Below are 12,993 nucleotides of genomic sequence, written 5' to 3'. Positions count from 1 at the left end.
TGGGAGTTGCAGTTCCACAGCAGCAGCAAAGTAATAACCATCGATATTCTCAATACATATCATTTCAGAATTTGTAGGGAATTGTTTGGTAAAATTGCACCCGGTTGTGGCGATCTGTGCCATTATACGGTGAGGATTACACCGGCTGGCGGTTTTTTAGGAGGCGATCAGGTACTAAATGACAAATATTGCATGGTGTATAGGAAAAATGGTGAGGGCTCTAGGAATCCTAAGGCAATGACTGCCCAGGAGATGCCAAGGAGATGCCAGGACAGAGTGGAGGAAAGGCCAGGTGATTAGTAACCATGCCAAGCCCAATGTGCAGCGCTGCTTGCAGTCCTATTATCCTGAGTGTCTGGTCCTCACTGCTACCATCTCCCTGCCTGTGTTTATCATCCTCCTCCTCCCGTCCAGCTGCTCTTATCACCGTCCCCTCCCGTTACCAGCCTGTATACGCCGGCCTCCCCCCAAATCCGTCCCGCAGCCCCCCATTACCTTTGCAGCAGACCGTACGACAAGAGCCAGGCTCCCCCACCTCCTCCTCCTCCTCCTCACTACCCAGCACACGCACAGCCAGCTCCGGACATTTGCCTTGACAACGGAAGTCCCGCCCCCTTCCTGGCCTGTCACACAGCAGGCCTCGCCGATTGGCTGAAGCATCTCGTCGGTCATTGGTCCAGGCGCGCGTCAGTCAGGCGCTCCAGGTGGCACAGACACGCCCCCCCGCCTGCTGTCAGACTGGCAGCCTTGTTATTTTTAGTGCCATTGTCAGGATGTTTTATCTAATAGGCTGGTGTCATAGAGAGACGTGTCTAGTGATAGGAGATGGTGCAAGGTGACACAGGGATGAGGTGCATCACATTGCAATTTATGGCAAAATATTTGACATGTATTATGTATGACCCTAGGCAGGATAGGGTTAATTTATAGCATCCTAAGGGTCAGTTCACACGTGAAAACCGCCTAGCTTATTTGTGCGAGGTAAAAAACCTCGGGGAGTTTTTTTGACGCTGTTTTTTGCATTCCACGCGGTTTTTGACGAGGTTTTTGACGCGGTTTTCGCTAGCGGTTTTCGCTAGGGTTTTTTTTTCCTATATGTGCTATAGAAACTGCAGGCGAAAACCGCGCGGTTTTTTACCGCGCGGTTTTCGCCTCCCATTCACTTCTATGCAATTCTTCAGGCGTTTTCCGCCTGAAGAAAGGTCATGTCGCTTCTTCAGGCGGAAAACGCTAGGAGGAAAAAAAAAGCTAGTGGTCTACATAGACCACCATGTTAAAGGAGAGGTTTTTGAAGCGAATTCCGCTGTCAAAAACCTCCCCTTTGCCCACGTGTGAACTAGCCCTTACAAGGAAATGGCTTTAATAACAATTCCATAACATAATGTTATTAGCATTCTGCTATAAGGTTACCGTCGCAACGACGTGGTTATAGGAAAGGAACACTGCAGCGCCAGATCGGTCATGTGATGGACACAGCGCTGCACCTCCCATGAGGCGACCTGAAGCGACCGCTTCAGGCGGCGCTATGCCAGGACCCCAGGGAGGGCGGCATTTTTGCTTACCTAAGCCAGTCCAGGACAAGTGGTGGATTGGGGAGGCCGCTGGAGCAGCGCTGCTCCAGCGGCCTCCCCTCATGCTCAGGCAGAGAGCAGGTCCTCTCCGTGCCTGCTCTCTGCCTGTGAACGCCGCTAAGCCCCACCCCCTTCGCGTCATCCCGCCCCCTTCATGCTGCCATGCCCCCTTCATGCTGCCATGCCCCCTCCACTCCGCCCCCTCCTCCCGAGGAGGGGGGGCTTTCTGTCGTTCGCCTCGAGCGGCGAAAGGGGCAGGTTCACCCCTGGATGGACACCAGCGGCGTTTGAGGGAGCCTTCACACGGAGTAAACACGCGTGTACTTTTGCAAAATACACGTGTAAAAATAAGACTCCCATTGACTTCAATGATATTTTTTACACGTGTAAAAATACGCCTGTAAAATGTCATTGAAGTCAATGGGAGTCTTATTTTTACACGTGTATTTTGCAAAAATATACGCGCGTTTACTCCGTGTGAAGGCTCCCTGACAGACCCTATTCACAGTGATGGAGTCCATTAGGTTTCTGTTGTGGGGACGGTTAGGGCGGTACTGGCAGAGGCGTAACGTGAAGCTCCTTGGTCCCAGTGCAAAATTTGTAATGGGGTACCCATGTAACATGTGCTTTCCAGAACACGGTGTCTCCTTATATGATGAAGAGGCCTTTGGGTCCCTTAAGGCTTTGGGATCCAGTAGCGATTGTTACCCCTGCATCCTCTATAGCTACACCCCGGATACTGGTATTGGGGTCTGTCACAGCTCAATGGGAAGGGGACACAGCAGCTGTCTAATGTGAGCAGCGTGGCACCTGAGATGTCACGATTCCCCACTCTGTAGTTGCAGGAGATCTCCTATCCTGTTAAAGTTTTGTTTTTTTCACTAGGTTTGTCCTGGGTCTCACACCCAGGACCTTCTGTGTGGCAGGCAGACACCCTAAGGCGCCGTTCACACAGTGAGAAAAGTAATCTCCAGCGTTGTCTGCCAACAGATTCAGGCTATGTTCACATCTGCACCAGAGTTGCAGTGTCTGCCTGAAAAACGGCGTAGGAAATAGTCCAGCACGGAAGACTTTTTCCTCTATTGGTTTCAGTTTTAAAACAATGGACACCTGACGGACCCCCACTATAGTCAATGGGGTATGCTGGACTCCATGTTTAACCATTTTTTTTCTTTGCAACCCACCTATCCATTGTTCTGGTCCTTTAATGGTTAGTTGACACAAATGTAAACCTAGCGTTAAAGGGGTTTTCCAACTTCCAAAACTTATCTGCAAATATATCCACAGCAGTGCTAAATCCTCAGTGTTCCCTTGTGCACCCTTTGCTTGGCTTTATTTTACTTGCTGCTCCTTGTATCCCTGTTATTCACATGCAGTAAATATATGAACAAACTACATTTCCCATGATTCTCCTGTCTACTCTCCCTCATTGCACACCCCTTCTGTCACAGAGCTGAGGTATACGTCTTACCTCCGGGAGATATCTTGAATCAACAGGGACATAAGAGGATGGGAGACAGCAGCAATTTATTGTATTCCACAAAGTTAGTAGCCGGCAGCGGTCACATCAGCCGTAACAACAAGTCCACGGAAGTCACAACTCAATGATAGCTTTGGTTCCTTGGTCCTGTAACTAAATCCTGGCTCTCTGCAGAGCTGTGCACAGGCCGGCTAACTCATACTAACTGCTCACTACATACTATATACTAACACTGTTACATCCTGTATCTGTGGGTGGGAAGGGCTGAGTCACAGATCCTTCCCCCCTCACCTATGCCAAAGAGAGCAGACCCCTGTCTCCTTTGGACAATGCACCGTCCACCATCTTCTTGGAGACACCAATCAGATTATCTCCACCCATTGTCGTCACTGGTCCTCACTAGTTAGAGGTATTTGCATACAATGTGCTAACACACTAGACCCTAATCAGCCAACTACACATTGATGTATACAACAGGTTAGAGAATACATTCCACACCAAATATATATTACACATTGCCTATAGTATAGACTCTAAACATCCCGTGACACCTTCCTTCTCCACTTTTACCTGCATTAAAGTCACAGGTAATAAATTATTCCCACATCCAAGGTCATATGCTGCTGTCATATTTTATTTGCTGGCTGAACTGCCAACAGTGAGGGGTAGTAAGCTTGGAAATGAAATGTCACAGTTGTGGTTATTAACCTGAAAATAAATCAGGTAAACAAAGCTAAAAATTAATCAGGGACTCTATTAGGAAGTGTTTTGTATTGATGCATCCTGTTATTTGGCTCACATTTAAAAACTGGATAACCCCTTTAACTGTTTTCAATTAGATTTTCTTTGACTAAAAGCCTCAATAGTATTTTCCACAGAATTTGACTGTATGGGATCCTGAAAAGTAGCCTTAGGGACAGTCATTTTCCTAGACTAAACATCACAGCATGGTGTATTATTCTGTCTATGGGTTTTGATGTATAATGCAATGGAGGCTTGTGACACTTGTGAACCTAGTTATGAGCCTTTGTTGTAACTGAACCCCCAAAATTTCAACCCAAGATAAGAGAAAGGGTTTCTTTCTGCAACAACTTATCAGGATAGGAATAAGTGATTGTTGGGGGTTGAGCCACTTTTCCCCTCATCGATCATGTGAACAGGCGTCCCTTGTACCCCCGTCTTAAAGGAGCGGTGTTGTGCGGGCACAATGCATCTCCAGCCATCTCTATAGGATTACTGAGTACAGCTCCTGGTTGTCTCCTGCAGTCCCATAGAGATGAATGAAGTAGCAGTCTGCCTGTGCAACCATAACTCCATTTAGACAGGGCCAACCTTGTTCTGATTATTAGTGGCGGTCCCAGTGGGTGGACCCCACCAATCAGTTATCCTATATTAAAGAGCAACAAGTGCTGGGAACTCCGAGCAAGAAGACATATGGAGAGCCTTTGCACTCCCCCCCCCCCCCCCCAGATAATGTTTCCTTATGCTTGGGGTAATGTCAGACCGGAATGAGTTTTTGGAAGCGTAGTCGAGTGGTCAGACCAAGATGTGTCCAGGGACAAAAGAGGAAGAGTGGTTCAAGGGATGCTAGGTTCACACCTGCATTTGAGTTTCTGCTCAGGGGGTCTCAGGAAGGGAAACCTAATCTGCTTAAAAAAAATGGTTACCTGCAGAAACCCACTGACCCCATAGACTATAATGGGATTTTCTGGGTTTCTGCCGAAAAGGGCGAAAAATGCAGAGAGAAAAGTGCTGCTTGCAAATCTGGGCCAATGGACCACAAAAGCAAAGTGTGTCATCGTCTGTAAAGGACAGGACATGTTGTACTGTACTGCGGTGCTACTAGACTGCCAGTAAGTGTGAAAGAGGGTTAATAAGGTGTATATAAATCAACAGACAACTTTTTATATTCTGACAGCATGTGTGCCTACACAAAAAGTTGAAATATACTTTATTAATGATTGGGGCTTCGTTTCCATCTCCTCCTGTTGAAAGCCTTGTAGCATAGTCCATAATACAGGAATTCATGGACCTATGTATTATCTCGTGTAGGTTTTACATGACCTTAGCAGAGGCGATTGGGGGCATATATACTTTTTGGCACATATATTTTATTGTTTAATTCCTATGAGACGAATTGTGTGTAAATTGTAGTTTGGAAAGTTATGAATTTTGTTCATTGCTGTGTCTGGTTATGGTTTTCATCCATTGTAGTGATTGTGTCTTGGGTGTCTAATGGATATGTTAATTCCTGTTTACAATCCAAAGCTCAGGATGCCGATGTCTAGGATGTTAACTAAATTGCAAACAACAAATTAACAGATCAATGCAAAGCGCCCAGGGTCTTTGTGTCAAGCTGATAGACCAGACACCTTGGCTAGCTTTTCAGTCTGGAAGTATACCAGGGCACAACTCTGTATAGGGGAATATGACATCAAAGGCATAGGTGTTATAAATTAATGTTTCATAATGATCTGTATACAGATATATGGTTGGGGAACTTGGACACAGCTCTTCCATCAAGTAATATTCCAAAGCAAGCCAAATTACCTATCTATGAGGGGCCACACGGTGGCTCAGTGGTTAGCACTGCAGCCTTGCAGCGCTGGAGTCCTGGGTTTGAATCCTGCCAAGGCCAAAAAACTGTCTGCAAGGAGTTTGTATGTTCTCCCCGTGTTTGCGTGGATTTCCATCCCATACTCTAAAGACACACTGATAGGGGAAAATGTACATTGTCAGCCCTATGTGGGGCACACAATCTACATTAAAAAAAAAATTAAAAAAAATTACCTGTCTGTGGAAGGGTTGGTGATTTTATCTCCATGTTTGATATGCCTAGACTTCTAAGTACCTTTGGCATCGCTGACCAGGCATATCATATCTATATGAGGTACCACTCAGAATTCTGGGATATTCCTAAAATAGGTAATTAGCCCACATTAGTGAAAAGTGGGAGGCTCCCAGAATGGGGTTGGGTTAGGAGGACCACCTTGGTCAGATACTTAGAGAGGCAGAACAGCTTGTAATATGCCCGGCTCCACAGCCAGTCTTGTAAGAGGTTGGTGTAAGGGAATTGCTAGTTGAGCAATTCCCAAGTGCTGCTGCTGCTGCTAAAACAAGGGAGTAAGGAGAAGGGAGAGACAGTGAGTCCTAAACTTGACCCATCCCCTGACCCTACCTACTTTTCACAACTGTCCTAATGACAGGGGCAACTGGACGACAGTCCCTTCTCTAAATAAGTGTATACAATACGCAAAAGACAAACAACACAGAGGAGGAGTCAGCAAGCCAAGGGTCAAAGCTAGAGAGACAAAGCAGTACCAAATCACAATCCAAAAGAGAAGTCACAAAGGAATCTAAAGGTCAGAAGTCAGTAATAACAATAGCAAGAGAACAGCTTAGCAAGGACTCATAACTGAACACGCCGCAGTGTGTGAGCGGAGGGTGGCGCAGAGACCCGAACAGGCAAAGGAGTTACAGTCTGTTCCTTATTTTATTTCCTTATTTTTATTTGGTATACAGTTTGCTTGTAGTTATTATAGATGAGCGAGTAGTATTCCATCGAATACCTCCCCGCCATAGGTATCCGTGTAAGCGGCCAAACACCAAGAGGTTAAACGCATCCAATATTCGTTGCGCTTAACCCCTTGGTGTTCAGCCGCTTACACGAATATCTATGGCGGGGAGGTATTTGATCGAATACTACTCGCTCATCTCTAGTAGTTATGTCTTTTATTACATCCTTTTTCTATGAGCATTATACTTTATTTGAATATATTAAAACTAAAATTTAAGAAGATTGTCCTTGGCTCTAAACGTCCACACAATCCTGAAGAGATAAAATACTATTTTGCTTTGTTAGCCTTTTCTTTGGTGCCAGGGGGCGCAGATGTGAGTGATCGGAGGATATTGGTATCTTATGTACCAGAAGTGGCGAGTGGTGGCAGCTGTTTGTGTGGATGTTTGGGTCCTTCATTCCTTTGTAGCCTAGTATCATAGGCGAGTGTAGAAGCAAAGTACCCTTTAAGATGACATACAGGGCAACGTGTGCTTGTGTGTTGAGTAGGGTGCTTGGACCCGTGATATCTGGGGGGGGGGAGTTATGCCATGTACAATCTTAAATATTGTGTTATCTGTTTATCTATAAGGGAACCTGAGAGGTCCTATTACCAGTAGTGATTGACAGCTGTGTGCGCCAGTGAGCGCTTTATGCTCTCCGCCGCGAAACCGTTTTTTTAAACCAGATACAGAGTACTGCATGTCCGACTCTGTGAACGGTATAAAAAAAAACGGTTTCACAGCGGAGAGAGTAAAACGCTCACCGCCGCTCACGGCCGGACATCTTTCAAACCCATTCAAATGAATGGGTTTGAAAGAGTCCTGCAGGTTTCTGTCTCCTGCTCAGTTTTGTGCAGGAAACGGAAACCTGCATGAACGGAGACCGGGCGCAGATGTGAACGAGCCCTTATACTGAATCTTTTCCTAAAAAACTATATATCAATGTTCTCAGCTCCTCCTGCTTCATAACATGCCGCCCACAGATCGCTCTGCATTTTGATGTGAATTTATTTGTAGAACATTATTTAAATAATACTCTAAAATGATATTAAGAAATCTATTTCCAGCTTTGCAACAGATGAAGGAAGTGACACTCGAGACAGAATTGCTGCTTCTGTGCAGAGAACCAACAACAACTGAGTACAAAGGGTATTTATAACCTAGTAACCCAGATATCGTGTATGCAAGCACCCATAGGAATCACAGAGCACTTGTATGAATGGAGCAGCACAAACCAGACAGAAGCGCAGGTATACCTGTACAGTGCTTGGAATTTATTTTCTATATCTATTAGTAAACATGTACATGGCCCACATTATCAGAATGTGTAATGCCGTACTAGCCAAAAATAGTAATATTCGGTAACTTTTCAACTAACCCTGACTGTTATGTATATGAATGATCTGCTGTTTCGTGGCTACATGCACAGGTCATAGGACATAGAGTACATGCTATACTGCCTCCTAGTGGCACATTTGTTTCTTCCTCATCGATCTGAGTAACTTGTCCAGAGTTAAAGAACATGTCCACTTAAATATAATAAAACAGGGTATATATACTATGTGGCCAAAGCTTTACGGAAATAGTACAAACATATGCACCTCTAGAACATGTCATTCCAGAACCAGGACTGATACTAGATGTTACGCTATAGTAAACTGGCCTTTGACCATGTTTCAGTCCTTCTCCCGTGACCAAGCTCCAGTCAATGCCTCTGCTGTTATATAGGGGTTATTGGGCAGTCCAGTTCCCCATAGATAAAGGGAGGTGCAACCATCTCTAATCCAAATCTGTACAATCAAAATAGAGGGAACAGCTCACCAATGAGAAGAGATTGTATTCAGATCCAATGAGAACATCATTGATGTAGATTATGGTACATAAAAACCCTCCATCAGACTTGTGATATTGTAGGATGTCAGCATGGAATTGAACCAAGACTTGGACTTGGATTTGGAGCCAAACATGTGCATGTGCCAGGTTCTGCATAAACCAGCACAGATGACAAATGGATGATAACTGTGAGCCACCTGTGTCTCCATGGACCCATTCATTTGTATAGGTAAGCCCAGGCTGCAAAACGGGTTCATGAACCCTGGACCCGTGATAATACACAGGCGTGTGTGCGGTGCCATTAGAATATAATGGGTCAGTGTGATAGCTATAAAGTACACGGCCAGTACACTGACAAAGCTCACAATTGTGTGCATGCAACCTTATTGTAGATGGTAGGATGTCTTACAGGTCACTGGAGCCACGCGGATAGCAGTGAAACATCCAGATGATAATATATCCCTATATACAGAGTCTGGGAGATCTCTTGGCCCTAATTATGTGTTATATATTAGTCACCCTGGTCATCATGTAATAATAATATGCTTTGTCATATGATTATTATTATTATAACATGACATTCAGGATGACTACTATATACAGTACATTAATATTACAGCTCATTTAAAAGCCCTTTGTAGAGGTTTTCAGCAGACCAGTAGAACTAGCACTGCAGCATCCCCCGAACATCATGGTTAAGGCTACAACCTGTCAAACTATACTGCCCTATGTTATTATGCAGGCTGACAGGTTGCAGCTATGACCGCCTTCAGGGGATGCCAGAATGTTAGTTCTACTACTGAATCTTATATATTATTAGTCTGAGGGTACATGGTGGTTTGGTGTGGGCGGTCGACCAACTCCTGTCTACTCTGTCTACCAGCCGCTGGCGTGCTCTCTCAACAAAATCATATTATCTGCTTATTCTTCCCTAGGCTCTGGATACATTTAGTCAACATGATGATAATAACATGCATAATACTGCCATCCAATATCACACACAGGTTACATAATAATACCATCTAATGTGGCAAAAAAATTACCAAAAAGTGCATTATACCATCATCTGCATAAATGTGTAAAATTTCCTAAATAATAGCACCAAACAGTGCTGAAATATTAACACCAGTGTATAAATACATCCGTACAAAACCAAATGGCAATCAATCCCCTTATACATAAACTATATTATGATGATACGCTGAAGCCCCCCCCCTACCCCCCCCCCAACATGTTTTGCCAAAGGGCTGAGATTTTAAAGGGGTTATCTGTTTTTTTAAAAAAATTATGAGACAAATATCAGAATGCATGAATACAAAACACTTCCTAATATATCCTGTTAAAATTTGACACTATGTTTCTGAGTTATTTTCAAGTCATTGACCTTAACTGTGATGTTTCGTTTACAAGCTCACAACCCCTCGCTGTGAGCAGTTCAGCCAGCAAACAAAATGTCACAGCAATACATGACCTACTTGTCCCTTGAAGTCATTCAAGTGTTTTGGCTAGTCAGATACGTGGATGAGAGGGTCTTCATGGAGTGAAGAAGTGAGACCCCTTTAAACCCTCTGTTTATGTCACTGGAGTCTCAGCATCTTCAACAACCAATGAAGGACTGGATGTCTGGATGTGTCTCCTCAAATCCAAGTATCACACTAAGTAGCACAAGTGTCAAGAGGGAGTCTGGATGGCAAACCAAAATAAGCAATAAACTGCGCATGCGTGAAGAGTTCAGAGCTGCCCCCCAAATCTATCATCACAGCTGAAACGGAGTAAAGTGAGGTAATGTCCAGGCACATGTACAGCACGATGATATAGAAAGCGGCAGGTGAAGAGCAGAATTGAGGATGTGTCTCTTCTATGATGCAAGATAAGATAAGATAATCCTTTAACAGTCATGCAATAGTTCTGCAAGAGGGGGCTTGTGCCAAACATGCAACATTTTCACCCAGCTCCTCCAGGAAACTGATAAGATAAGATAGATACACAGTCCAGTCATATTAATGTGACCAGCGCCTACTTTTGACATCCACGTTAAACAACCAATCACAGAAGGCACGTATCATCATCCATCTGGATGCATCATCATTGTGGAAGGCACGATGGATCAACACAAGTATGTATCTATCCTTGCGGACCATGTTCACCTCTACATGCAAATTGTTTTTCCTCAGGATGATGGCATCTACCAGCAGGACAATGTGACGTGTCATAAAGCTCGCAGTGTACGTGCGTGGTTCGAGGATCACCAGGATGAGTTTATCGTACTCCCTTGGCCAGCAAATTCCCCAGACTTGAGCCCAATCGAGAATCTGTGGCACCACCTTGATCGGGTTGTTTGCTCCATGGATGCTCAATCGCGTAACCTAGCACAGCTGGACACAGCACTAGAGTCGGCATGGCTCAACATCCCAGTGATCATCATCAAAACATCCCCTCTCTTCCTGCACGTCTCGCAGAGGTCCGCTCTGCCAAAGGTGGTTATTCTGGATTCTGACAGGTGGTCACATTAATGTGACTGGACTGTGTATAAACAATGCATTATAGTTGGGGGGCAATGTACATTCCCCCCCCCCCTCCCTCCCATCAGTATGTCTTTGGAGTATGGGAGTAAATCCATGCAAACATGGGGAGAACATACAAACTCCTTGCAGATGTTGCTCCTGGCAGGATACAAACCCAGGACTCTAGCACTGCAAAGCTGCAGTGCTAACCACTGAGCCACTGTCTTGCCCCGCAATGGGATTTTATGCGACACCTCTAGTCACTGTGCAACTGCAGCAAAGAGGAGTGTAACTCTTGGTTCACATCTGTGTTTGGTAATACATTCGGGGAGTCCGCATGAGGACCTCCCGAACAAACAACTGAACGCCTTTGCAAAAGGTGTGCAGTGAAAACACACGGATCCCCATAGATTATAATGGGGTCCATGTGCTTGCCGCAAGATCTCTGCATGGAACATGCGGACGGGAAAGTAGTTCACAATCTACTTTCTTAATTTACTGCCTGCATGACTCGTATGCAGATCTCGCATCAAGCACACGGACCCCATTATAGTCTATGGGTCAGTGTGCTTACATTGCACACCACTTGCAAATGTGTTCAGTAGTCCATTCTGAGGTCCCTATGTGGACTCCCCGAACAGATTGCCAAACGCAGGTGTGAACCAAGGGTAACATGCACTGCCGCTTCAGATAAAGTCTATGGGATTGGTGGTGACATTAGCTGAGGGGGGGTTACAGAATCCGTACAGTATTAGTGTGAATGAGGGTTTATGTAGCTGCAGATTTGCAAGCGCTGATTTTGCTGCAGATTCCTTCCATTTGTGTTTGCGCCGTAGATAACATTAAGTATTGATATGACCTTGTCTATCATACAGTAGTAGATAGAGAATGCTTAATGTATTTACTTATATTGCTTATCACCGAGCAGCAGAAATATTAGGGTGTGTAAATGATATTACTGCCAAGATATTATTCCTTGCACATGCTCAGATATTCTGTGGTTGGCCTGGAGTTTTGCTAAGCCTCTGTATATTCAGACCATAAAGTTGCAGGTTTAGCAGAGACTTCTGACTCATGGAGGTTTATTTAATAAGAGAAAGTTCAGTGCTAAACATTCGCTTGCTATTTACAGCTTTTACAATTCAGCAAGAACATAAGTGCAAGTCACCCAGGTATTGTTAAGAGCCCGAACACCTGAATCCTATCTGCAAGGAGGATATTATATTAGATGGGAATGACCTCCATTGTTGTGTAGAACTCCGCGAGGCATGACAAGCTCATTCACATTGCCAACAGAGAAAAGCCAGACCCGATACCCTGCACAAATTTTAGGATGCTGTAAAAAGTATTTGCCAACAAATTACATATTTCTGAAAGTGAATGATTTCTGATCTTTAGAGTAAAATAGACAAAGGATGAAGTTAACATGGGGTTAATTATTAGTGGTTTTACGGTAAGGGTTGTCTAGAATCTGTTTTCATGGATTCCTTATAGACTAGAGTGAAAAGATTTCCTATTTTTTTGACACTTTGTTAAAAATGACCTTAAAGAGGAACAGACTCTAGCATCTTCTTAAACCGCTTGCACCCATAGGAAGTCTTATGCACCATAAGAAATCTTATGCACCTTGGGAAGTCCTGTGCACCACAAATAAAGGGGTCGTCCAGTTTTAGACCAATATTGAGAGACCAATGTTATTGCTTGTGTAATAAAAATAATTGTACCATTTTCCAAAATACTTTCTGTATAAATTGCTCAGTTTTTCTAGACCTTTGTTTGCTGTCATTCATTACGCTTACTCATGTGATGAACAGACAGGTGCACCTGTTCACCACATTATCTTATACTACATATCACATGACCATCCGGGGCGTAACTACCGGGGTATCAGTGGTAGCTCCTGTCACAGGGCCCCGACGGGCCCCTGATGTGTGTTTTTTTTTTTATTTATTTCGTTACCTGCTGAATAGACCCCAGAGTATAATAATTTTTCATGGGTGGTCCAAATGGGGCATAATACTGTGTGGAAGGGCCACTATGGGCCATA

General features: G+C 44.4%; 1 protein-coding gene across 3 annotated transcripts in view; it reads right to left on the bottom strand.

The window, feature by feature from the left end:
- WDR37 (WD repeat domain 37) overlaps positions 1-12,993 on the bottom strand; it is a 126,333-nt gene that overhangs the window by 111,767 nt on the left and 1,573 nt on the right. For 2 of the 3 annotated variants that reach the window (XM_075271622.1, XM_075271625.1), the window contains exon 1: positions 496-592. The exons of the other annotated variant lie outside the window; for it this stretch is intronic. The gene's annotated coding sequence lies outside the window, so the exon portion shown is untranslated. Of the gene's footprint in view, positions 1-495; positions 593-12,993 lie in introns of those variants that run through there. 3 annotated transcript variants of the gene reach the window in all.

This window comes from Leptodactylus fuscus, chromosome 4 (genome assembly GCF_031893055.1).
Source record: "Leptodactylus fuscus isolate aLepFus1 chromosome 4, aLepFus1.hap2, whole genome shotgun sequence".
Classification (NCBI taxonomy): Eukaryota; Metazoa; Chordata; class Amphibia; order Anura; family Leptodactylidae; genus Leptodactylus; species Leptodactylus fuscus.
Note: the sequence above shows the minus strand (reverse complement) of the source record. Positions and strands in the feature narration are given on the sequence as shown.